The sequence below is a fragment of the Arachis stenosperma genome, chromosome 6, assembly GCF_014773155.1.
Source record: "Arachis stenosperma cultivar V10309 chromosome 6, arast.V10309.gnm1.PFL2, whole genome shotgun sequence".
Taxonomy (NCBI): Eukaryota; Viridiplantae; Streptophyta; class Magnoliopsida; order Fabales; family Fabaceae; genus Arachis; species Arachis stenosperma.
Genome location: NC_080382.1, coordinates 98502312 through 98530302, shown reverse-complemented (window position 1 = coordinate 98530302; position 27991 = coordinate 98502312). Strand labels below are relative to the sequence as shown.

Below are 27991 nucleotides of genomic sequence, written 5' to 3'. Positions count from 1 at the left end.
GTGCTTCAATTTATCCAACACAGGCACTCATAAACAAGCATGTTATGCATTTATCAAATAGATAACCTAATAGCATCAATGAAAAGACACACAGAGTATGCAATGAAGCACAATAGGTCCATCCCTCAGGCTCACAAGGACAAACCTCTCTGATACCACTAAATGTAACATCCTAAATAGCCTAAGCCTTACCTCGCATCGTAAAGCAAAGGTTAATCAATGGTTATGACAGTCCTAAACTTATACATTTATTATATAGAAGGAATTAATATTATCTAGAAGCCCGATGAAGAATATAGCTCAAAAATAGGATTTAAAAAGTACAAAACGTACTAGCGATGATTATAGCTTAAGGCACAAGAAACAGCTATCGAATAACACAACATCATAGTATAATAGTGTAATATCATAAGACACTAGCCAAGACTCGCGGAGTTTAAGCCGGCTAGCCATGTACAGACCATGTATGAAACCAGACAGTAAAACAGCTTATACAAGTTTTGTTCTCTCAATACAAGCCTCTAGGCCAAAGTAAAATACAAAAGTGAGAGACATATATATGTCATAAATCAAAAGACTCCAAAAGATAATCTAGATCCTCTGCTCTTGTCACCAATCAGACAACTCACTGAGGTGGGTTGCGACCTGCATCTAAAAAATACAACAGAATATGGCATGAGAACCGATGGTTCTCAGTATGGTAACGGTACCCAGTGATGTAGGATATAAGACCCCGGGACGCCAAAGGCAATCCTAGACACTATATCCATCACAAGAATTCAAGCTTAAGCATACTAAACCAAAACAGCATAATATGTAATTCCTTAACACAGCTTAACCATAATACCGTAATAGGGTAAACTATCTTAGGGAATTTCTACTCTATTCAAATACCACTGTCCCACAGCATTTACCACCCGATCCTCCATGCGATCCTATCGCCACCACCTTCCGAACCTCCTCAATCCCAGTGAAAACACAAGTATATATAATACAAGTAAAATACAAGTAGAAGTATATATGGCAATTAAGTCAAATAGTATGTAAGCATGATATTCAATTAGGTAAGCCATTGCAAGTAATCAAAGCATACAAACAGATAGAAAATGCATATGATGAATGCCTGTCCTACTGGCTGTGATATCACATTGTCGGTTCAACTGCCGGGCGCATAGCATCTCATAATCACAGTAAAAGCAATATATCAGTGGTTTCAAAAAACACTTTCAGTATACGTAGATCCATCATCTCAATTCGAGTCCTCGACTCATCTTAACCACTGTCCATTCATAACTCAGTTTCCAAATATCAAGGTTCATCATTCCTCATCTCATGTATCAATCATCCTTCACCTAACGTCAAACCATTCTTAGCACACTAGAAACCTAGGCCTCCGTTTTCTAATCTATCATAAAATCGTATACTAGAACTCCTAAGTTATGTCCCATGTTTTAATACTCAAAACTAGGCCCAAAAGCCTTAAAATAGTGTTATAGAAGCTTAAAACCTTGTTGGGGAAGTAGAATAGTTGAAAATAATGCAAAATTTTGAGAACAAGGCGTGTGCGTCCGCACATGGGTGTGCGTGCGCACGCCCAGGAAATTTTTAAAGGTGTGCATGCGCACAGGGATATGCGTACGCGCAGGTATCAAAACATAAAAGGGTCTGTTCACTCGCACAACCTGTGCGAGTGCCCCCAACAGACTGTCCTCCCCAACGTGTGCGTGCGCACAGTTCTGTGCGTACACACAGGTTGCAAATTTTCCTTTGTTGTGCGCGCGCACAAGCTGTGCCAACGCTGCAGGCAGATTGCCTGCCTCTGCGTGTGCGGACGCACAGGTCTGTGCATGCACACAGGTCGCCATTTATGCAGAGTGTGCGTGCGCACAAAGCTGTGCGTGCGCACACACCTGAATACTCAGAATTCTGTAACTTTGCAAAATGTTCAAATTTTCAACACCAACTTTGAATGATCATAACTTCCTCTAAAAAATTCCAAATTTCACAAACTTTATACCGATTTAAAGGGTTTTCAAAGATCTTTAATTCTAAGAAATTTCAACCAATTTTGAAAACCGAGGCAAAAGTTATGATCAGACAAATTTCACCAAAATTCCACTTTTACCCAAAATCACAATTTTCACAATTCCTTCGTAAAACACAACCAAACCAACCCAAACCACTCCAAAACTCCAATTCTCATCAAATTCAACACTCTATGGCATAGTACACCAAACATACAACATTTTACCTTATCCACAACATCAATATCAATATTTCTCATATATCCAACTTCATTAACAATTTTCCAACTATACTACCAATAAATCAACACCAATATCACATTTATCAACATAACCCACTACTCAACTTCACAAATCATGCATCCTCAACATATCACAATAAATTATCATTATCAACTCAAAATTCATCATTTCATCAATCGTCATCATACAATTAAATCCAACAACTCATCAACCATTCAAATCCAATCCTATCCTATGGGTCCCTTGCCTAAGTGTCCATGAATATTATATACTATATAGAGAAAACAAAAACCATACCTTGGCCGATCCCCAATATGAACCAAATGAGCTTTCAACCAAAATCCAACCACCAAGGTAACTCCAACAAGCACCAACAAGCTCCAAACTCACAATAATCAAGTTATATAGATATAAATCACCACAAAATTAACATAGGGCTCAACATAAATCAAAAGTTAACAAGAGATAAAAGCCTCTTATCTTTCCCAACAGATTTGGATGGCAAAACCCAAAACTAAGCAAGGATTAGAGTGAACCTAAACACCAAGAATCACAAGAACTCACTTAGCCATAAACCCTAGGTACCCAAAATTTTAGAGAGCAGAACTGGAAGGATTTCGAGCTTACCTCTAGAGTTTCTTGGATGGGTTTTCTAGAGCTCTTCACAAGGAACACGTAGCCACTGACAGCACGCAAATCGGAGCTCTATAGCTCAAGATATGAGCTTGGGATGATTTAGGTGATTAGGGTTTCTTCTTCCTCTCCTTCCCTCTCTCAAATCTGAAGTGGGTGTGTTTATGGAGGCTAGGGTTCATTAAATGAATATATATATTTTGGACTTGGGCCCAACTTAGGTCCGGTTCAACCGGTTAGCGTTTTTAGCCCGTTTGGCCCAACTTCGGGCTAAACCTTTAAAATTTAACGCCGATTTTCTGTTTCTAATGCTTTTCTAAGGTTTTTGACTGTTTCAACTTTTTCTTATGCAGCACTGGGTAGACTTGAACCGGTTTAACCGGTTCACTGCCGATTCGCAGTTTTTCACGGTTTTTCGCAGAAAGCACATTTTTTGACTCGGAACGACCTACTGAGTCCAAAAATGATGTTTAAAATCTCAAATTTTCACTCTAATTTTTTGGAATCAAATTTGGGCAATATAACCACTTAATTAACCGGTTCGATTAATTGTGGTTCTTACAGGATGGAGTTAATGTGGTTTTGGTTGTGAAATTAGAAAATAAAGATCCTTGTGAAATATTGGTAAAAACAGATTTTTGGTGAACTTTGACAGATCATAACTTGAGCCTTAGTTTTCAAATTTTGTTGAAGTTTGCTTTAAGTTAAAGTTCATTGAAAAATCTTTAAATGGATATAAAGTTTGTAGGAAATGGATTTTTGTAGAGAAAGTTTTGATCATTCAAAGTTTGGTGCCAAAATCTGAATTCCGTGAATGCTGCAGAATTTGTGATTTCTAGTTTGTGTGCGCACGAACAACCCGTGAATTTTTGAACCTGTGTGCACGCACACACAAGGACAGAGCTACTGCTGGGAGTGCTAGCACACTCTGTGCGTGTACACAACCAACGAAGTTCTGCAAGCTGTGTGCTCGCACAGCCTTGTGCCCACGCACACGCTGGAAGGTGCAATCTGTTGAGGGCGTTCGCACGCATTGTGCGATCGGACAGAATTGGAAAATTTTACACTTGTGCGTACACACACATCTATGCGTACGCACACATCTTGAAAATCCTCCTGGGCATGCGCACGCACACTCTTGTGCGTATGCACACTGTCCTATTTTTCAACAAAAATCTTGTTTTTAACTGTTTCACCTTTCCGGCAAGCTTGTAAACTTCTGTGACACCTATCTAAGGCTTTTTGGATTCTTTTTTAATGTTAAAACATAGAGAAGGTCTTGGGTGGAATCATTTTGGTATTTCTAGTAAAGGTTAGAGAACAGAGGCTTTGGTTTATGGTGTACTGAGGATGGGTTTTGGTTGAGTGAGAAGGAAGAATAGTATATTGGTGGTTACTGACAATGAATTGAGAAAGTGATGAGCTAATGAGTTCTGAATGAACTGTGAAAGTGGTGAACTAATGAGTTCTGAATGAATTGTGAAAGTGGTGAATTACTGAGTACTGAATAAAAATGATTTTTTTTAATACCACTAAATCATTATTTTATATCGAGGATTATATGACGATATGCGCCTGGTAGGGACGGTGGTTAATCCCGCCTATTGAGGTTGCGGCGGCGGCGTAAGAACGGTGGTTAATCCCACTTACGTTGAGATGTGAGGTCTGTGGCAAGAGTATCCCGCTCGCATCCCTTTGGATCACTAGAGTGTGCAGGCACAAAATCCTGGACGGAGTTTCGAGAACCATATCTCGGGGATTCCCATTATGATTCCGAAGGGCGACATCTCCATGGAGATGTGTCGGGTTGGCAGTTGAACCGATAATGTGATATCATAACCAATAGGACAGGCATTCATCATGTGCATCTTTTATCTGTTTGTTTGCTGTGCCGACTTGAAATTGCTTGCCATATTGTATAACATGCCTAATTACCTAATTGAATTACTTGACATATATGCCTATATTTGTGTTTTACTTGCATTGTATTAATTGTGTATTCTACTGGGATTGAGGAAGTTCGGAAGGCGGTGGCAATGGGGTCGCATGAAAGATAGGTTGATGAAGGCTGTGGGACAGCAGAGAACTGTTAGATTAGAAAATCCACTAAGTTAGATTACCCCTTATTATGTTATGGTTTTAAGTTATGCTTTAATGTTTTAGATACTCTTTAAGATGAATCTTGTGATGGATATGAAGTTCTAGGATTGCCTCTAGCGTCCTGGAGTCTTATATCTTACATCACTAGCCACTGTTACCATATTGAGAACCTCCAGTTCTCATACCACATTCTGTTGTTGTTTTTCATATGCATGTCGCAACCCACCTCGGTGAGTTGCTTTAATGGTGTCAGAGCGGAGGATTCTAGATATGTTTTGGAGTCTTTTTGATTATTTTCTTTATTCCTCTCACTTTTGTATTTAGTTTTGCCAAGAGACTTACTTTGAGAGAAAAACTTGTATAAGCTGTTTTAACTTTCAGAATTCTGTGTTGTCTGTATATAGTTAGCCGGCTTAAACTCCACGAGCCGTAGCTAGATCTTTATATTATCATACTCTATTATTTTCTTATATTATATCTATATCTTGTGCGTTAAGTTTGTAGCTTCGTGTGTACATTTTGTGCTTTTCGAACTCTGTTTTTGAGTTGTATCCTTCATCGGGCTTCTAGAATATATTAATTCTTTCTATATTATATGTATGAGTTTAGAACTGTCGTAACCTTTTATTAACCTTTGCTTTACGATGCGAGGTAAGCTTAGGGTAATTAGGGTGTTAAATGAGGGGGGGTGAGGGATTGGGGTGAGTGATGGCTGTTTTAAACATTAGGGTTAGAGTGTGTGTTTTGGGAGATTTAGGGTTAGGGTAAATTTAGGTATAAAGGTAATTTTGTAATTTTTTAATAAAACTAGGAATAATTTAGTAATTGAAAACCAATTTAATCAAACAATAATTATATATAAAAATACCACTTATTCATCAACTTGCAAATTATTTTTAAATAAGTATTCTATTTTAAAATATAAGATAATATACTTAATTTTCTTTATTCATAAAACTGAAAGTATCAAACTCCAAATCTCAATTATTTAAATCAAATCATATAAAATTCTTATTATTTTACAATTAATAAAATCTATAATTTAAATATGGCAATTATCCCATAACTGTAAAATTAGATAAAAATTCTAATTTAATTATCAAAACTTGATTTAATTAGCTTTAATAAAATAATTTTTTAAAATTAAAGTCTTTAATAAATAAATAAATTAAAATTTACTCATAATAAGATTTTTCAAAAGTTTTGAGTCTTACAAAGAATAGCCTATCAAATCACATATTTTGGTGTTGGGCGCAACGTGGGTAACTTCAAGACTACACATTATGAATATGTGGTGATGAATTTAAACTAGCATACCGACGTGCGCAGACTTCCGGAATCGTCAAGTATCCTACAATATGGATTTAACTTTGTGAGTTTTGACATTCTCAACACTCCTAGATTCGATTACATCTATTTGAATTGGTTAGTAAGTTTATTGTTTTAGAAAAAAATAAATTCAATGATAAATTTATTTATTTCATCGATTTTAACCGTTTTATCTTAATCTATTTTAGATGTTATTGAATATCTTGCTAGAATTAGGAATGAGAAGACTCTTGAAAAGGATCATAATTCTACTAAATACAATATTATTGAATTTTTTTTGTGACTAAAATAAATTAAACAAAGAAAAACAACACAAACAAAACAAGGAACTACTTAAATAGAGGGGCAGTCCTGTTTAAGACTACTCTTAAACTCCTCCCAAGGTGAAAGAAGCTCCATATGCGAAAGTTGTAACTTCATCGCCATCTTTGCCATAGTATCTGCCACCGTGTTTGCATCTCTCATAATCAAACGAAAGTCAACACGCCAATTCCAATGCATGATATCTCTTATTTTGACCACAAATGGATCAATAAACCCAAAACCATCTTGAGTAACAAGAATGTTTCCAGACAATCCATCTCACAAATAACATCTCGTTGAGCCACATCCCAAGCTAAGAGATATCCTCTCCAAATAGCAAACAATTCACCTTGAAGAATACTATTACTCTCAATCATTCCCAAACATCCCATTTGCCAGCTCCCATTACAATCTCTAATAACACAAGTAAAACCAACACTATCACCCGAACCAAAATAACTAGCATCACAATTAACTTAAAAGTACCAATGGATGGGGGATTCCAAAAACCATTTTGAGTAGAGGGAAGGGACATATGTTGTAATTCAAAAATATTCCTAAGCTCATTTTCTAAAGTTAATGTCAGAAAAATCACTTTTTCTGGAGGCCAAGTTTCATGGGGATTAAAGATGTCATTATTCCTTGCTCGCTATATCCTCCAAATTCCCGAAAAGAACTTGAACGGATGCTCTCTGCTATGATACAAGAACCAGTTCTTCAAATCCAAAGGATGACAAGAAAAATCCAACCTATGCCAGACAAGTTGAGCTTTTGGACAATCCCGAATACAATGTAAAACCGATTCCTGGCTAGAAAGATATCATGGACACCTATCCGATGACAACATCCCTATTCTAAAGTGAAAACTTACAGTAGGAAGAGCCTCCTTAAGACACAATCAAGCCAAAAACTTATGCTTTTCCGGAACAAGCTGATGCCAAAGCCAAAGCCAATTCTCCCGCTCCTCCCAACCAAACAACTACTTACACAACCACAAGTAACCATTGCGTGAGTCATAGACTTTGGCAGCAGACCCACTCCAATACCAACCCACTTCCGGACCTGCTTGACCATCTGGATTGTAAGAGAGAATATTACCTTTCAGATTTTGAGATAAAGGAGAATAAAGAGTATCCAAATGCCACCTACCAACTGGTACACGAAATCGTGATACACAACTTCGTGCAGCTGACCAGCAAGTGCACTGGGTCATCCAAGTAATACCTTACGTGAGTAAGGATCGATCCCACAGAGATTGTCGGCTTGAAGCAAGCTATGGTCATCTTGTAAATCTCAGTCAGGCAGATTCAAATGGTTATAGAATTTTGATAATTAAAAGATAAATAAACATAAAACAAAGATAGAGATACTTATGTAATTCATTGGTGGGAATTTCGGATATGCGTTATTCCTTCTGAATCTCTGCTTTCCTACTGTCTTCATTCAATCATTCATACTCCTTTCCATGGCAAGCTGTATGTTGGGGATCACCGTTGTCAATGGCTACCTCCCGTCCTCTTAGTGAAAAAGGTCCTCTATGGTTTCTGTACGGCTAATCAACTGTCGGATTTCTCGTCTCGGATGAAAAATACCAGGCACAACTACCGCATGGCTAATCAGCTGTTGGTTCTCGATTGTGTCGGAATAAGATCTAATGATCCTTTTGCGTCTGTCACTACGCCCCACAGTCGCGAGTTTAAAGCTCGTCACATTCATCCCTTCCCAGATCCTACTCGGAATACCACAGACAAGCTTTAGACTTTCCGGATCTCAGGAATGCTGCTAATTGATTCTAGCCTATACCACAAAGGTTCTAATCTCAGATTCAGATTCCCCATTGTCAGAGGGGAGTCAATGTGAATTGTTGATTAAAAATCCAAGAGATACACATTCAAGCTTTCGCAGGTAGAACGGAAGTGGATGTCAGGCACGCGTTTATAAATTGAGAATGGTGATGAGTGTCACGGATCATCACATTCATCATGTTGAAGTGCGAGTGAACATCTTAGAATAAGAATAAGCTTGAATTGAATAAAAGAATAATAGTACTTTGCATTAATACTCGAGGAACAGCAGAGCTCCACACCTTAATCTATGGTGTGCAGAAACTCCACCGTTGAAAATACATAAGTGATGAAGGTCCAGGCATGGCCAAATGGCCAGCCTCCCAAAGTGATTAAAAGATCAAAAGATGATCAAAAGGTCCAAAGATGTTCCTAAAGATATCTAAGTACAATAGTAAAAAAGTTCTATTTATACTAAACTAGTTACTAGGGTTACAGAAATAAGTAAATGATGCAGAAATCCACTTTCGGGCCCACTTGGTGTGTGCTTGGGCTGAGCATTGAAGCTTTCATGTGTAGAGACTTTTCTTGGAGTTAAACGCCAGTTTTTTAAGCCAGTTTGAGCGTTTAACTGTAGCTTATATCCTGTTTCTGGCGTTTAACGCTAGAATAGGGCAGGAAGTTGGCATTTGAACGCCAGTTTGCGTCGTCAAAACTCGATCAAAGTATAGACAATTATATATTGCTGGAAAGTCCAGGATGTCTAATTTCTAACTCAATTGAGAGTGCGCCATTTGGGTTTTTGTAGCTCCAAAAAATCCATTTCGAGTGCAGGGAGTTCAGAATCCAACAGCATCTGCAGTCCCTTTTTCAGCCTCTGAATAAGATTTTTGCTCAGGTCCCTCAATTTCAGCTAGAAAATACCTAAAATGACAGAAAAATACGCAAAATCATAGTAAATTCTAGAAATGTGAATTTTGCTTAAAAACTAATAATTATTTACTAAAAACTAACTAAATCCTACTAAAAACTATCTAAAAACAATGCCAAAAAGCGTATACATTATCCGCTCATCATAACACCAAACTTAAATTGTTGCTTATCCCCAAGCAACTGAAAACAAAATAGAATAAAAAAAAGAGAATATAAAATGAATCTCACAATATCAATGAAACTTAGTCCGAATTAGATGAGCGGGGCTAGTAGCTTTTTGCTTCTGAACAGTTTTGGCATCTCACTTTATCCTTTGAAATTCAGAATGATTGGCATCTATAGGAACTCAGAATTTTAGATAGTGTTATTGATTCTCCTAGTTCAGTATGTTGATTCTTGAACACAGCTTCTTTATGAGTCTTGGTCGTGGCCCTAAGCACTTTGTTTTCCAGAATTACCACCGGATACATAAATGCCATAGACATATAACTGGATGAACCTTTTCAGATTGTGACTTAGCTTAGCTAAAGTCCCCAATTAGAGGTGTCCAGAGTTCTTAACACACTCTTTTTGCTTTGGATCATGACTTTAACCACTCAGTCTCAAGCTTGTTACTTGGACCTTCATGCCACAAGCACATAGTTAGGGACAGCTTGATTTAGCCGCTTAGGCCAGGATTTTGTTCCTTTGGGCCCTCCTATCCATTAATACTCAAAGCCTTAGATCCTCTTTACCCTTGTCTTTTGGTTTAAAGGGCTATTGGATTTTTCTGCTTGTTTTTTTTCTTTTTCTTTCTTTCTCTCTTCTTTTTTTTCGTCATTTTTTTTCGCTACTTTTTCTTTTTCTTTTTCACTTCTTTTTCTTGCTCCAAGAATCAATTTCATGATTTTTCAGATTATCAATAACATTTCTCTTTGTTCATCATTCTTTCAAGAGCCAACAATTTTAACATTCATAAACTTCACTATAAAAAATATGCATTGTTCAAGCATTCATTCAGAAAACAAAAAGTATTGCCACCAATCAAAATAATTAAACTAATTTCAAGATAAAATTTAAAATTCAAGTACTTCTTGTTCTTCTGTAATTAGGCACATTTTTCATTTAAGAGAGGTGAAGGATTCATGGAATTATTCATAGTTTTAAGACATAGACACTAGACACTAATGATCATGTAGTAAAGACACAAACATAGACAAACATAAATCATCAAATTCGAAAAACAGAAAAATAAGAACAAGGAAATCAAAGAACGGTCCACCTTAGTAATGGCGGCTAGTTCTTCCTCTTGAAGATCCAATGGAACGCCTGAGATCCTCTATGTCTCTTCTTTGCCTTTGTTGCTCCTCCCTCATAGCTCTTTGATCTTCTCTAATATCATGGAGAATGATGGAGTGCTCTTGGTGCTCCACCCTTAGTTGGTCCATGTTGTAACTCAAGCCTTCCAAAGAGGTGTTGAGTTACTCCCAATAGTTATGTGGAGGAAAATGCATCCCTTGAGGCATCTCAGAGATTTCTTGATGAATTTCCTCATGCTCTTGTTGAGGTCCATGAGTGGGCTCTCTTGTTTGCTCCATCCTTTTCTTAGTGATGGGCTTGTCCTCTTCAATGAGGATGTCTTCATCTATGACAATTCCAGCTAAACTGCACAGGTGACAAATAAGATGAGGAAAGGCTAACCTTGCCAAAGTGGAGGACTTGTCAGCCACCTTATAGAGTTCTATAGGTATGATCTCATGAACTTCCACTTCCTCCCCAATCATGATACTATGGATCATGATGGCCAGATCGGATCAGTTGCTAGTAGGAATGATGGAGCGTTGGATGAACTCCAACCATCCTCTAGCCACAGGCTTAAGGTCCGGTCTTCTCAATTGAACCGGCTTGCCTCTTGAGTCTCTTTTCCATTGAGCTCCTTCCACACATATGTCCATGAGGACTTGGTCCAACCTTTGATCAAAGTTGACCCTTCTAGTGCAGGGGCGTGCGTTTTCTTGCATCATTGGCAGGTTGAATGCCAACCTTATATTTTCCGGACTAAAATCTAAGTATTTCCCCCGAACCATTGTAAGCCAATTCTTTGGATTCGGGTTCATACTTTGATCATGGTTCTTAGTGATCCATGCGTTGGCATAAAACTCTTGAACCATTAAGATTCTGACTTGTTGAATGGGGTTGGTGAGAACTTCCCAACCTCTTCTTCGGATCTCATGTTGGATCTCCGGATACTCATTCTTCTTGAGCATGAAAGGAACCTCATCACTTTCTTCTTGGCCATAACTTCATAGAAGTGGTCTTGATAGACCTTTGAGATGAATCTCTCCATCTTCCATGACTCGGAGGTGGAAGCTTTTGCCTTCCTTTTCCTCTTTCTAGAGGTTTCTCCGGCCTTAGGTGCCATAAATGGTTATAAAAAAACAAAAAGCAATGCTTTTACCACACCAAACTTAAAAGGTTTGCTCATCCTCGAGCAAAAGAAGAAAGAAAGAAGTAGAAGAAGAATAATTGGAGGAGAGGGAGATGAGAGATAGGTTCGGCCAATGGGGTATAAGGTGATTGTGAAGTGTGAAAATGAAGGAGTGAAGATGGGTATTTATAGGGAAAAAGAGGGAGAGTGGCCGAATGGAATTGGGTGGGTTTGGGAGGAAAAAGTGTTTGAATTTGAAAAGTGAGGTAGGTGGGGAATTTGGGGAAGAGGGATGGAGGTGATAGGTGAAGAGAATATAGGGAAGAGGATAGGATTTGATAGGTGAGTGGTGTTTTGGGTAGAGTGTTATAGAGATGTGTGAGGGGGAGAGAGAGAGAGGTGGGGTAGGTGAAGATCCTGTGGGGTCCACAGATCCTGAGGGGTCAAGGACTTCTCATCCCTGCTCCATTTAGGCGTGCAAAAACACCCTTAGAGTGCAATTCTGGCGTTTAACGCTAGACTGCTACTTGTTTCTGGCATTAAACGCCAGCTTTTATACCTTTCCTGGTGTTTAACGCCAAGCTGTTGCTTGTTTCTGGCATTTAATGCCAACTTGGTGCTCTGTTCTGGCGTTAAACACCAGTCTGGTGCCCATTTCTGGCGTTAAACGCCTAGAATGGTGCCAGATTGGGCGTTTAATGCCAGAACTGCTACCCTTACTGGCGTTTAAACGCCAGTAAGTTCTTCCTCTAGGGTGTGCTATTTTTAATGCTGTTTTTGAATTTGCTTTGATTATTGCAGTTATTTTTGTGACTCCACATGATCATCAACCTAAAGAAAACAAAATAATAATGGAAAATGGAAATTTAACGTAGATAAATAAAAATGGGATTGCCTCCCAATAAGCGCTTCTTTAATGTCAATATCTTGATAGTGGGCTCTCATGGAGCCTCACAAATAATCAGAGCATGGTTGGGGCCTCCCAACACCAAACTTAGAGTTTGGTTGTGGCCTCCCAACACCAAACTTAGAGTTTAAATGTGAGGGCTTTGTTTGACTCTGTATTGAGAGAAGTTTTTCATGCTTCTTCTCCATGTGTACAGAAGGAGAACCTTGAGTCTTGAATACAAGGATGTTGATGAGCGGATAATTTATACGCTTTTAGGCATTATTTTTAGGTAGTTTTTAGTAGGTTCTAGCCACTTTTTAGTATGTTTTTTATTAGTTTTCATGTAAAATTCCTATTTCTGGACTTTACTATGAGTTTGTGTGTTTTTCTATGATATCAGGTATTTTCTGGCTGAAATTGAGGGAGCTGAGCAAAAATCTGATTCAGGCTGAAAAAGGACTGCTGATGCTGTTGGATTCTGACCTCCCTGCACTCGAAATAGAATTTTTGAAGCTACAGAAGTCCAATTGGCGCGCTCTTAATTGCGTTGGAAAGTAGACATCTAGGGCTTTCCAGCAATATATAACAGTATATACTTTGCTTGAAGATAAACGACGTAAACTGGCATTTAACGCCAGTTCCATGTTCCATTCTGGCGTTAAACGCCAGAAACAGGTTGCAACCTGACGTTTAACTCCAGAAACAGCCCAAGCACGTGAAAAGCTCAAGTCTGAGCCCCAGCACACACCAAGTGGGCCCCAGAAGTGAATTTCTACACTATCTATCTCAGTTTACTCATTTTCTGTAAACCTAGGTTACTAGTTTAGTATTTAAACAACTTTTAGAGATTTATTTTGTACCTCATGACATTTTAGATCTGAACTTTGTACTTTTTGATGGCATGAGTCTCTAAACTCCATTGTTGGGGGTGAGGAGCTCTGCAGCGTCTCGATGAATTAATGCAATTATTTCTGTTTTCCATTCAAACACGCTTGTTTCTATCTAAGATGTTCATTCGCACTTCAATATGATGAATGTGATGATCCGTGACACTCATCACTATTCTCAATCTATGAACACGTGCCTGACAACCACCTCCATTCTACCTTCGATTGAATGAGTATCTCTTGGATTCCTTAATCAAAATCTTCGTGGTATAAGCTAGAATCCATTGGCAGCATTCTTGAGAATCCAGAAAGTCTAAACCTTGTCTGTGGTATTCCGAGTAGGATTCAGGGATTGAATAACTGTGACGAGCTTCAAACTCACAAGGGTTGGGCATAGTGACAGACAAAAAAGGATCAATGGATCCTATTCCAGTATGAGTGAGAACCGACAGATGATTAGCCGTGCGGTGACAGCGCACCTGGACAATTTTCACTGAGAGGACGGATGGTAGCCATTGACAATGGTGATCCACTAACACACAGCTTGCCATAGGAGGAACTTTGCGTGCGTGAAGAAGAAGACAGGGGAAAAGCAGAGATTCAGAGGACAAAGCGTCTCCAAAACTCCAACATATTCTCCATTATTACATAATAAGTATTATTCAATCCATGCTCTCTTGTTTATTTGCAAGTCAACTGATAATTATAATTGATAGACTAAGATACAAGATAGCTTGCTTCAAGCCAACAATCTCTGTGGGATCGACCCTTACTCATGTAAGGTATTACTTGGATGACCCAGTGCACTTGCTGGTTAGTGGTACGAATTGTGAAAAGTGTGATTTACAATTTTGTGCACCAGTAGTCCTCATTCAATTGAAGGACCAACTCTCCTCTGTCAATATCAATCACAGCTCTTGCTGTGGTTAGGAAAGGTCTGCCAAGGATGATGGATTCATCTTCATCTTTCTCAGTGTCTAATATTATGAAATCAGCAGGGATGTAAAGGCCTTCAACCTTCACTAGCACGTCCTCTACTAGTCCATAAGCATATTTTATTGATTTGTCTACCATCTCTAGTGAGATTTTTGCAGCTTGTACCTCAAAGATTTCTAGTTTCTCCATTACAGAGAGTGGTATGAGGTTAATACATGACCCTAGGTCACACAGAGCCTTCTCAAAGGTCATGGTGCCTATGGTACAGGGTATTAAGAATTTACCAGGATCCTATTTCTTTTGAGGTAAAGTTTGCTGAACCCAGGTATTCAGTTCATTAATGAGCAATGGAGGTTCATCCTCCCAAGTCTCATTACCAAATAGCTTGGCATTCAGCTTCATGATTACTCCTAAATACTGGGCAACGTGCCCTTCAATAATGTCTTCATCTTCTTCAGAAGATGAATGATGAGCGGATATTTTATACGCTTTTTGGGGGTAATTTCATGTAGATTTTAGTATGTTTTAATTAGTTTTTAGTTAAATATTATTAGTTTTTAGGAAAAAATCATATTTCTGGACTTTACTATGAGTTTGTGTGTTTTTCTGTGATTTCAGGTATTTTCTGGCTGAAATTGAGGGAGCTGAGCAAAAATCTGAGTTAGGCTGAAAAAGGACTGCTGATGCTGTTGGATTCTGACCTCCCTACACTCGAAATGGATTTTATGGAGCTACAAGAGTCCAATTGGCGCGCTCTTAACGGCGTTGGAAAGTAGACATCCAGGGCTTTCCAGCAATATATAATAGTCCATACTTTGCGCGAAGATAGGCGACGTAAACTGGCGTCCAGCGCCAGAAACAGGTTACAAGCTGGAGTTCAATGCCAGAAACAGGTTACAACCTGGCGTTGAACGCCCAAAACAGCCCCCATGCACGTGAGAAGCTTAAGTCTCAGCCCCATCACACACCAAGTGGGCCCTAGAAGTGGATTTCTGTACTATCTATCATAGTTTACTCATTTTCTGTAAACCTAGGTTACTAGTTTACTATTTAAACAACTTTTAGAGATTTACTTTGCACCTCATGACATTTTTAGATCTGAAATTTGTACCTTTTGGCAGCATGAGTCTCTAAACTCCATTGTTGGGGGTGAGGAGCTCTGCAGCGTCTCGATGAATTAATACAATTACCTTTGTTTTCCATTTAAACACGCTTGTTCCTATCTAAGATGTTCATTCGCGCTTAAACATGAAGAAGGTGATGATCCGTGACACTCATCACCTTCCTCAGATCCATGAACGTGTGCCTGATAACCACCTCCGTTCTACATCAGATTGAATGAGCTTCTCTTAGATTCCTTAATCAGAATCTTCGTGGTATAAGCTAGAATTGATGGCGGCCACTCTTGAGGATCTGGAAGGTCTAAACCTTGTCTGTGGTATTCCAAGTAGGATTCAAGGATTGAATGGCCGTGACGAGCTTCAAACTCGCGATTGCTGGGCGTGATGACAAACGCAAAAGGATCAATGGATCGTATTCCAACATGATCGAGAATCAAGAGCTGATTAGCCGTGCTGTGACAGAGCATTTGGACCATTTTCACTGAGAGGATGGGAGGTAGCCACTGATGATGGTGACACCCTACATACAGCTTGCCATGGAAGGAGCCTTGCGTGTGGAAAAGGATTTCAAGGAAGAGTTGAAGTCAGAGGACAAAGCATCTCCAAAACCCCAACATGTTCTTCATTAATAAAGTAACAATTACTTATTCCAAACACTTTTACTTCTTACAATTAAATCCAAATAACCTTATTGACATCCTGACTAAGATTAATAAAATAAACATAGATTGCTTCAAACCAATAATCTCCATGGGATCGACCCTTACTCACGTAAGGTATTACTTGGACGACCCAGTGCACTTGCTGGTTAGTTGTACGGATTACAAATTCGTGCACCAAGTTTTTGGCGCCGTTGCCGGGGATTGTTCAAGTTTGAACAAACTAAAGGTTTATTTTGTTGTTTAGATTAGGAATATAGTATTGATGCTATAGAGTCATTAAATCTGAGTCCTTTATTCCCTTTTCAAAAAAAAAAATTTTTTCAAAAAAATTATTTTTCTTTATCAATTTTAATTTTTCTTTGAGTCTAGTGTCTTGTTATAAGTTTGGTGTCAATTGAATATTTTATATTTTCCTTTAAATTTTTCGTATTAGTGTTCTTTGTTCTTCCTTGATCTTTAGTTTTTCTTGTTCTGTGTGTTTTCGTGTTTTCCTTGTACTTTTTCAAAACATTAGTTTTCAAAAATTTATACTTTTATCCATAAATATAATACATCTTTAAAATCAACATTAAAGCTACTGCCCAATTGGCTAGAGCATTAGTTTATGTTCTTGATAATTGGGTATCTTCTTTAAAATCTTTTTCAAAAATAATTTTTCTTTGATTGAATCTTGTGCCAAACTTTAAGTTTGGTGTTTTCTTGTTAATCTTTCTGTAATTTTCGAAAATTTTATTGAAGTTTTCTAAAAATTTTAAGTTTGGTGTTCTTTCTTTTATTCTTGTGTTCTTGTGAATCTTCAAAGTGTTCTTGAGTCTTCCTTGTGTTTTGATCTTAAAATTTTTAAGTTTGGTGTTCCTTGGTGTTTTCCCTCCAAAATTTTCGAAAATAAGGAGCATTAGATCTAAAAATTTTAAGTCTTGTGTCTTCTGTGTGTTTTTCTCTTTCATCATAAAATTCAAAATTCAAAAAAATATCTTTTCTAACTAATTTTGAACTATTTTTTTGAAATTTTTTTTATAAAAATTCAGATTTCAATTTTAAAATTTTTCAATTCTTATCTTTTTAAGTTTTAAAAAAAATTTATCTTTTTCAAAAATATCCTAACCACTTTCTCTCTCCTCACTTTTTTAAAAATCTTCATAAAATATTTTCAAATTCTTATTAATTTTTTTTATTTTAATTTTCTTATTTTATCTTGTTTTTATTTTGGTTTTTATTTTATTTCGATTTTTTTTATTTATTTATTTATAAACTAAAAATTTAAATCCACATTACCCCTTTACTCCAACATGGACATAAGCGAAAATGAACAGTCCAGAAGGACTCTGGGGTCATATGCTAACCCCACTACTGCTTCATATGGGAGTAGTATATGTATACCCTCCATTGGAGTTAGTAGTTTTGAGTTGAATCCTCAACTCATTATCATGGTGCAGCAAAGTTGCCAGTATTCCGGTCTTCCACAGGAAGAACCTACAGAGTTTCTGGAACAATTTTTACAAATTGCTGACACAGTACATGATAAAGAAGTAGATCAGGATATCTACAGACTATTACTGTTTCCATTCGCTGTAAAAGATCAAGCTAAGAGGTGGTTGAATAACCAACCTAAGAATAGCATAAGGACATGGAAACAGCTGTCAGAAAAATTCTTGAATCAATATTTTCCTCCAAAACGGATGACACAGTTGAGGCTAAGCATCCAAGGCTTCAAACAAGGAGATAATGAATCCCTTTATGATGCCTGGGAGAGATATAGAGAGATGCTAAGAAAATGCCCCTCTGAAATGTTTTCAGAGTGGGTGCAATTAGACATCTTCTACTATGGGCTTACAGAAAAAGCTCAGATTTCTCTAGATCACTCAGCTGGTGGATCTATACATATGAGAAAAATAATTGAAGAAGCTCAAGAGCTTATTGATACAGTTGCCAGAAATCATCATCTGTACCTAAGCAGTGAATCTTCCATGAAAGAAGAAGCTAAAACAGTAACTGCTGAACCCAGTCCTGTAGATCAGGCTAATGAATTCAATCAGCAGTTGGATTTTCTAACTCAGCAGCTAGCTGAATTCAAGGAAATACTACAAGAAACAAGAATGGCTAACAAGAATATGGAAGTACAGTTAAAGCAAACAGAAAAGCAACTGTCAAAACAAATAACAGAAGAATGCCAAGCAGTTCAATTAAGAAGTGGGAAAACATTAAATACCTCACTTCAAAGCAGCAGGAAGCCAAGAAATGAACAAATGGCTACTCAAAATCCCTCTGAGGACAATCAAAGCCCAGAGAGGAATAATGCTGGCGCTGAACGCCCAAACCATGCTCATTCCTGGCGTTCAACGCCAGAAACAAGCAAGGATTTGGCGTTGAACGCCCAAAGGGAGCACAGTTCTGGCATTCAGACGCCAGCAACGGATAAGGAGTTGGCGTCTAATGCCACTCCAGCTTCCACCCCTGGCATTCAAACGCCAGTGGGGGATCAGTCACATACAAGTGCTGATAACAACCCTTCTAAAAAGGCTTCCCAACCCACTTCTGTAGGTAATAAACCTGCAGCAACTAAGGTTGAGGAATACAAAGCCAAAATGCCTTATCCTCAAAAACTCCGCCAAGCGGAACAGGATAAGCAATTTGCCCGCTTTGCAGACTATCTCAGGACTCTTGAAATAAAGATTCCGTTTGCAGAAGCACTTGAGCAAATACCCTCTTATGCTAAGTTCATGAAAGAAATCTTAAGTCATAAGAAGGATTGGAGGGAAACTGAAAAAGTTTACCTCACTGAAGAATGCAGTGCAGTCATTCTGAAAAGCTTACCTGAGAAGCTTAAAGATCCCGGGAGCTTTATGATACCATGCACATTAGAGGGTAATTGTACCAAGCAAGCTCTATGTGATCTTGGGGCAAGTATCAACCTAATACCTGCATCTATTATCACAAAGCTCGGTTTGACTGAAGAAGTCAAATCAACCCGGATATGTCTTCAACTTGCTGATGGCTCTATTAAATACCCATCAGGCGTGATTGAAGACATGATTGTCAAGGTTGGGCCATTTGCCTTTCCTACTGACTTTGTGGTGCTGGAAATGGAGGAGCACAAGAGTGCAACTCTTATTCTAGGAAGATCTTTCCTAGCAACTGGCCGAACCCTCATTGACGTCCAAAAAGGGGAAGTAACCCTGAGAGTCAATGAGGAGGAGTTCAAGTTGAATGTTGTCAAAGCCATGCAACATCCAGACACCCCAAATGACTGCATGAGTGTTGATATCATTGACTCTCTGGTAAGAGAGGTCTATATGGCTGAGAGTCTCGAATCAGAGCTGGAGGACATCTTTAAAGATGTTCAGCCTGATTTGGAGGAATCAGAGAGAATAATAGAACCTCTGAAAATCCCTCAGGAAGAGGAGAAACCTCCCAAACCCGAGCTCAAACAATTACCACCATCCCTGAAATATGCATTTCTGGGAGAAGGTGATACCTTTCCTGTAATCATAAGCTCTACCTTAGAGCCACAGGAAGAGGAAGCACTAATTCAAGTGCTAAGGACACACAAGACAGCTCTTGGGTGGTCCATCAGTGATCTTAAGGGTATTAGCCCAGCCAGATGCATGCAAAAGATCCTATTGGAGGGTGACGCCAAGCTAGTGGTCCAACCACAAAGGCGGCTGAATCCAGCCATGAAGGAAGTGGTGCAGAAGGAGGTCACTAAATTACTAGAGGCTGGGATTATTTATCCTATTTCTGACAGCCCCTGGGTAAGCCCTGTCCAAGTGTTCCTAAGAAGGGAGGCATGACAGTGGTTCATAATGAAAAAAATGAACTGGTTCCTACAAGAACAGTTACAGGGTGGCGTATGTGTATTGATTATAGAAGGCTCAATACAGCCACTAGAAAGGATCATTTTCCTTTACCATTCATAGACCAGATGCTAGAAAGACTAGCAGGTCATGAATACTACTGCTTCCTGGATAGATATTCAGGCTATAATCAAATTGCAGTAGATCCCCAGGATCAAGAGAAAACGACATTCACATGTCCATCTGGAGTATTTGCATACAAAAGGATGCCATTTGGCCTGTGCAATGCACTTGCAACCTTTCAGAGGTGCATGCTCTCAATTTTCTCTGATATGGTGAAAAAATTTCTGGAAGTCTTCATGGATGACTTTTCAGTATTTGGAGACTCATTCAGCTCCTGTCTTGACCATCTAGCACTTGTTCTAAAGAGATGCCAAGAGACTAACCTGGTTTTAAACTAGGAGAAGTGTCACTTTATGGTGACTGAAGAAATTGTCCTTGGGCACAAAATTTCAAACAAGGGAATAGAGGTGGATCAAGCTAAGGTAGAGGTAATTGAAAAATTACCACCACCTGCCAATGTTAAGGCAATCAGAAGCTTTCTGGGGCATGCAGGATTCTATAGGAGGTTTATAAAGGATTTTTCAAAAATCGCCAAACCTCGGAGCAACCTGCTAGCTGCTGACACGCCATTTGTCTTTGATAAGGAGTGTCTGCAGGCATTTGAGACTCTGAAAGCTAAATTGGTCACAGCACCAATTATCTCTGCACCAGACTGGACAATACCATTTGAACTAATGTGTGATGCCAGTGACCATGCCATTGGTGTAGTGTTGGGACAAAGGCATGACAAGCTTCTGCACGTCATTTACTATGCCAGTCGTGTTCTGAATGATGCACAGAAGAACTACACAACCACAGAAAAAGAGTTACTTGCAGTGGTTTACGCCATTGACAAGTTTAGATCCTATTTAGTAGGATCAAAAGTGATTGTGTACACTGACCATGCTGCTCTTAGGTATCTACTCACAAAGCAGGATTCAAAAACCCAGACTCATAAGATGGGTGTTGCTTCTGCAAGAGTTTGATATAGAAATTAGAGACAGAAAAGGGACAGAGAATCAGGTAGCAGACCACCTGTCCCGAATAGAACCAGTAGAAGGGGTATCCCTCCCTCTTACTAAAATCTCTGAAAACTTTCCAGATGAGCAACTCTTCACCATCCAGGAAGTGCCATGGTTTGCAGACATTGCAGACATTGTTAATGGACAGAGAGTTAAACACTATCTTGAAAGCAATTTTGAGCAAGAATGCTCAAAACTGAGACTTGATTAGAGCTCAGTAATAGTCCAGCTAAAGACAATAAAGAAGCGCTTGCTGGGAGGCAACCCAGCCATTTACAAAATTTAATTTCTTTTGTTTTTGTTAATTTTTACAGGTATGTGTCAAAGTATCTTCAAAAGGTAAAATAGCAATTGCTTGAATTCACAGAGTTACAGGGGAATTCGGAAGCTCACTGGCGTGAAAAAGCCACTAAGAAACATTTTGGGCGTTCAACGCCCAAAAGAAGCATCCACTGGGCGTTCAACGCCAGTAAGGATAGCCATCTGGGCGTTGAATGCCAGAAAGAAGCTCCTTCTGGGCGTTTAACGCCAGAATTACAACGTCCTGGGCGTTCAGAAAAACGCCCAGTGACAAAGGACTTCCTGGCGTTCAACGCCAGAAAGAAGCAACAGCTGGGCGTTGAACGCCCAGGAGAAGCAGCAACTGGGCGTTAAACGCCCAAAACATGCAACATTTGGGCGTTTAACGCCAGGATGGTGGGGAGGAGGTAAAATTCATTTTTCTTCACAAATTTTCTAATTTTTTTTATGTTTCAATTCATGATTTCTTGCATAAACATGTTTCAAAATCTCATCCTTCAATTCCAAAAATTTTAATCCTAAACATATTTCTTGATTTTTCTTTAATTTCTTTTCAAATCTTTTTCAAAACTCATCTATCTTTTTGAATTCTTTTTCAAATCTTTTTAATTTCTTCTCATATCTTTTTCAACTCATCTTATCTTTTTTTTCGAAACTGCCTCCCCTTCTATTCCTCTCCTTTCCTTTCTTTTGCTTGAGGACAAGCAAACCTCTAAGTTTGGTGTGATTTGCCATGATCACTGAGCTAAAACTCATTAAGATCATGGCACCTAAGGGAACAGGAAGAGCAAGGATGTGAACTTAAGGGACCTGTAGCGTCAGAAATTAATTCTTGAAGGCACCCCACAGACTAGAGGAACATCCACTTCCCAAAATACAGGTTGTTAAGTTCTAATTCTAGCTTTAACTCTGTGATAGTATTATTATAGGATTCTACCTTAGAAGTTATATAGGAGTAGTAGTAATTAGCATATCTATTATCGTTTTATTCCCAATTAAAGTTATAATTTATTTTTCTCATCATCATCAGACATGAATAAAATAGTAGATTTTTAGAATAAAGAAGTAATTTATATTTTTCGAGTTCTTAATAGTAAAAATTATAATTAATTATATGTGGTGGCAATACTTTTTGTTCTCTGAATGAATGCTTGAACAGTGCATATTTCATCCTGAATTTTACGAATATTGGCTCCTGAAAGAATGAGGAACACGAAAGATATTATTGATGATCTGAAAAATCATGAATTTGATTCTTGAAGCAAGAAAAAGCAGTGAAAAAAAATTACAAGGAATCATTGGATTAAGAAAAGGATCCAAGGCTTTGAGCATTAGTGGATAGAAGGGCCCAAGGAAATAGTTCCAGGCCTAAGCGGCTAAACCAAGCTGTCCTTAACCATGTGCTTGTGGCATGCAGGTCCAAGTGAAAAACTTGAGACTGAGTGGTTAAAGTCATGATCCAAAGCAAAAAGAGTGTGCTTAAGAGCTCTGGACATCTCTAACTGGGGACTCCAGCAAAGCTGAGTCACAATCTGAAAAGGTTCGCCCAGTCATGTGTCTGTGGCATTTGTGTATCCGGTGGTAATACTGGAAAACAAAGTGCTTAGGGCCACGGCCAAGACTCATAAAAGTAGCTGTGTTCAAGAATCAACATACTTAACTAGGAAAATCAATAATACTATTTGAATTCTGAGTTTCTATGGATGCCAATCATTCTGAATTTCAAAGGATAAAGTGAGATGCCAAAACTGTTTGGAAGCAAAAAGCTACTAGCCCCGCTCATCTAATTAGAATCTGAGCTTCACTTAAAACTCTGAGATATTATTGCTTCTTGATTTCTTTTTATCCTCTTTTATTCATCTAGTTGCTTGGGGACAAGCAACAGTTTAAGTTTGGTGTTGTGATGAGGGGATATTTTATACGCTTTTTGGTGGTAATTTCATGTAGATTTTAGTATGTTTTAATTAGTTTTTAGTTAAATATTATTAGTTTTTAGGCAAAAATCATATTTCTGGACTTTACTATGAGTTTGTGTGTTTTTCTGTGATTTCAGGTATTTTCTAGCTGAAATTGAGGGAGCTGAGCAAAAATCTGAGTTAGGCTGAAAAAGGACTGCTGATGCTGTTGGATTCTGACCTCCCTGCACTCGAAATGGATTTTCTGGAGCTACAGGAGTCAAATTGGCGCGCTCTCAATGGCTTTGGAAAGTAGACATCTAGGGCTTTCCAGCAATATATAATAGTCCATACTTTGCGCGAAGATAGGCGACATAAACTAGCATTCAACGCCAGTATCATGCTGCTGTCTGGCGTCCAGCGCCAGAAACAGGTTACAAGCTGGAGTTCAACGCCAGAAACAGGTTACAACCTGGCGTTGAACGTCCAAAACAGCCCCATACACGTGAGAAGCTTAAGTCTCAGCCCCAGCACACACCAAGTGGGCCCCAGAAGTGGATTTCTGCACTATCTATCATAGTTTACTCATTTTTTGTAAACCTAGGTTACTAGTTTACTATTTAAACAACTTTTAGAGATTTACTTTGCACCTCATGACATTTTAGATCTGAAATTTGTACCTTTTGGCAGCATGAGTCTCTAAACTCCATTGTTGGGGGTGAGGAGCTCTGCAGCGTCTCGATGAATTAATACAATTACCTTTGTTTTCCATTTAAACACGCTTGTTCCTATCTAAGATGTTCATTCGCGCTTAAACATGAAGAAGGTGATGATCTGTGACACTCATCACCTTCCTCAGATCCATGAACGTGTGCCTGACAACCACCTCCATTCTACATCAGATTGAATGAGCTTCTCTTAGATTCCTTAATCAGAATCTTCGTGGTATAAGCTAGAATTGATAGCGGCCACTCTTGAGGATCCGGAAGGTCTAAACCTTGTCTGTGGTATTCCAAGTAGGATTCAAGGATTGAATGGCCGTGACGAGCTTCAAACTCGCGATTGCTGGGCGTGATGACAAACGCAAAAGGATCAATGGATCCTATTCCAACATGATCGAGAACCAACAGCTGATTAGCCGTGCTGTGACAGAGCATTTGGACCATTTTCACTGAGAGGATGGGAGGTAGCCACTGATGATGGTGACACCCTACATACAGCTTGCCATGGAAAAAACCTTGCGTGTGGAAAAGGATTTAAAGGAAGAGTTGAAGTTAGAGGACAAAGCATCTCCAAAACGCCAACATGTTCTTCATTAATAAAGTAACAATTACTTATTCCAAACACTTTTACTTCTTACAATTAAATCCAAATAACCTTATTGACATCCTGACTAAGATTAATAAAATAAACATAGATTGCTTCAAACCAATAATCTCTGTGGGATCGACCCTTACTCACGTAAGGTATTACTTGGACGAACCAGTGCACTTGCTGGTTAGTTGTACGGATTACAAATTCGTGCACCAATGAACAGTCATCAGAGCTCATGAATGGTAAAAGGAAGTTTAAAGGAATCTCTATGGTCTCTGTATGAGCCTCAGATTCCTTTGGTTCCTCATTTGGGTACTCCTTAATGGCCAGTGGACGTTCCCTGAGGTCTTTCTCACTGGGCATCACTGCCTTTTTACTCTCTATAGGTTCGGCCATGTTGATCACAGTTATGGCCTTGCACTCTCTTTTGGGATTCTCTTCTGTATTGCTTGGGAGAGTGCTAGGAGGAGTTTCAGTAACCCTTTTACTCAACTGACCTACTTGTGCCTCTAAGTTTCTGTTGGAGGACCTTGTTTCATTCATGAAACTGAGAGTGGCCTTAGATAGATTAGAGACTATATTTGCTAAGCTAGATGGGTTCTGCTCAAAATTCTCTGTCTGTTGCTGAGAGGATGATGGAAAAGGCTTGCTATTGCTAAACCTGTTTCTTCCACCATTATTATTGTTAAAGCCTTGTTGAGGCTTTTGTTGATCCTTCTATGAGAAATTTGGATGATTTTTCCATGATAGATTATAGGTGTTTCCATAGGCTTCACCCATGTAATTCACCTCTGCCATTGCATATTTTTTATTAATTGAAAAATTCAAGTCAAAATTGGTTGCTTGTATCATTAACCATTTCCCCTTTTTTGGATGAGAGGAACTTATCATGAATCCACTGATTGCTGCTGCTTCCGTTGTTGCTGCTGGGTTGGCTGTAGGGCTTGCTTCTATTGGACCTGGGGTTGGCCAAGGCACTGCTGCAGGGCAAGCAGTAGAAGGGATTGCGCGACAACCAGAGGCAGAGGGAAAAAAGTTTATTCTTCAGAAGATGCTTCTTTAGTACTGTTGGATGCATTTTGCAATCCATTCAAACTCTGAGAAATCATATTGACTTGTTGAGTCAATATTTTGTTCTGAGCCAATATGGCATTCAGAGCATCAATTTCAAGAACTCCCTTCCTCTGAGGTGTCCTATTACTCACAGGATTCCTTTCAGAGGTGTACATGAACTGGTTATTTGCAACCATTTCAGTGAGTTCCTAAGCTTTTGCAGGCATTTGCTTCAGTTGAATAGATCCACCTGCAGAATGGTCTAATGACATCTTAGACAATTCAGACAGACCATCATAGAATATACCCAGGATGGTCCATTCTGAGAGCATGTCAGAAGGATACTTTTTGGTCAGTTGCTTGTATCTTTCCCAAGCTTCATAGAAGGATTCACCTTCTTTTTACCTGAAGATTTGATCATCCACTCTAAGCTTGCTCAGCTTACGAGGAGGAAAGAATTTGGCTAAGAAAGTCGTGACCAGCTTATCCCAAGAGTTCAGGCTATCTCTAGGTTGAGAGTCCAACCATATTCTAGCTCTGTCTCTTATAGCAAAAGGGAAAAGTATAAGCTTATAGACCTCAGGATCAACTCTATTGGTCTTAACAGTATCACAGATCTGCAAGAATTCAGTTAAGAACTAAAAAGGATCTTCAGATGGAAGTCTATGAAACTTGCAATTCTGTTGCATCAGAGAAACTAATTGAGGCTTTAGCTCAAAATTGTTTGTTCCAATGGCAGGGATTGAGATGCTTCTTCCATGGAAGTTGGAATTTGGTGCAGTAAAGTCACCAAGCATCTTCCTTGCATTGTTGTTGGGTTCGGCCATTACTTCTTTTTCGAGATTCTCTGTAAGGTTTTCTCTGAATTGTTGTGCTTTAGCTTCTCTTAGCTTCTTCTTCAGAGTCCTTTTAGGTTCAGGATCTGCTTCAACAAGAATGTCATTGTCCTTGCTCCTGCTCATATGAAAAAGAAGAGGACAGAAAAGGAAGAGGATCCTCTATGTCACAGTATAGAGATTCCTTTATGTTAGTAGAAGAATAAAAGAATAGAAGAATGATGTAAAGAGAAGAGATGAAGAATTCGAACACAGAGAGGGAGAGAGGGTTCGAATTATAAGAAGAAGATAAGAATGTTAGTGATTAAATAAATAAATAGAAGAAGATGAGAGAGGGAGTTTTCGAAAATAATTAAAAGGAAAAGGAAAATTTTTTTGTTTTTATTTTAAAATTTTGTTAGAATTCGAAAATTAAGAGAAGAAATAGAATAAAATTTAAATTTAAAATAATTAGTTAATTAAAAAGAATTTTGAAAAAGAAGTTAATGATTTTCGAAAATTAGAGAGAGAAAAGTAGTTAGGTGGTTTTGAAAAAGATAAGAATTTTAAAATCGAACAAAAAGTTAAGTAGTTAATTGAAAAAGATTTGAAAATTAATTTTGGAAAGATAAGAAGTTAGAAAAGATTTTGAAATTGATTTTGAAAAAGATATGATTTGAAAAAGATATGTTTGAAAAGATATGATTGAAAAGATATGATTAAAAAGATATATTGAAATTTATTTTGAAAAAGATTTGAAAAAGAAATTTAGAAAGATTTGATTTTGAAACTTAAAGTTAATGACTTGACTAACAAGAAACTAAAAGATATGATTCTAGAATTTAAAGGTTGAACCTTTCTTAACAAGAAAGTAACAAACTTGAAATTTTTGAATCAATCACATTAATTCTTAGTAAAGTTTTTGAAAATTAGAAATGAAATTAAGAAAAATATTTTGAAAAACAATTTTTAAAATTTTCAAAAAACATTAAAGAAAAGATGAAAAAGGTTTGATTTTTGAAAAAGTTTTGAAAAGATAGGATTTTTGAAATTGAAATATTGACTTGACTAACAAGAAACAACTTATTTTAAAAATTTTTGACTAAGTCAACCTAAAGATTTCAAAATTTATTAGTGAAATAAGGAAAAGATATTTTTTTATTTTTTGAATTTAATGAGGAAAGAGAAAAATGACAAAATGACTCAACACATAAAAATTTTGGATTAAAACAAATGATGCATGCAAGAACACTATGAATGTCAAGATAAACACCAAGAACACTTTGAAGATCATGATGAATATCAAAAACTTATTTTTGAAAAATTTTCAAGAAAAGAAAAACATGTTGATGGTGTTTTGTGGAAAAACGAATTCCAAACACACAAACTCACCGGCAAGTATACCGGGTCGCATCAAGTAGTAAAACTCACTTAGAGTGAGGTTG

General features: G+C 38.1%; 1 pseudogene; it reads right to left on the bottom strand.

Moving 5' to 3' along the window:
* Positions 1 to 6662: 6662 nt before the first annotated feature.
* Positions 6663 to 27991, bottom strand: part of LOC130936821 (uncharacterized) — a 38419-nt pseudogene continuing 17090 nt past the window's right edge.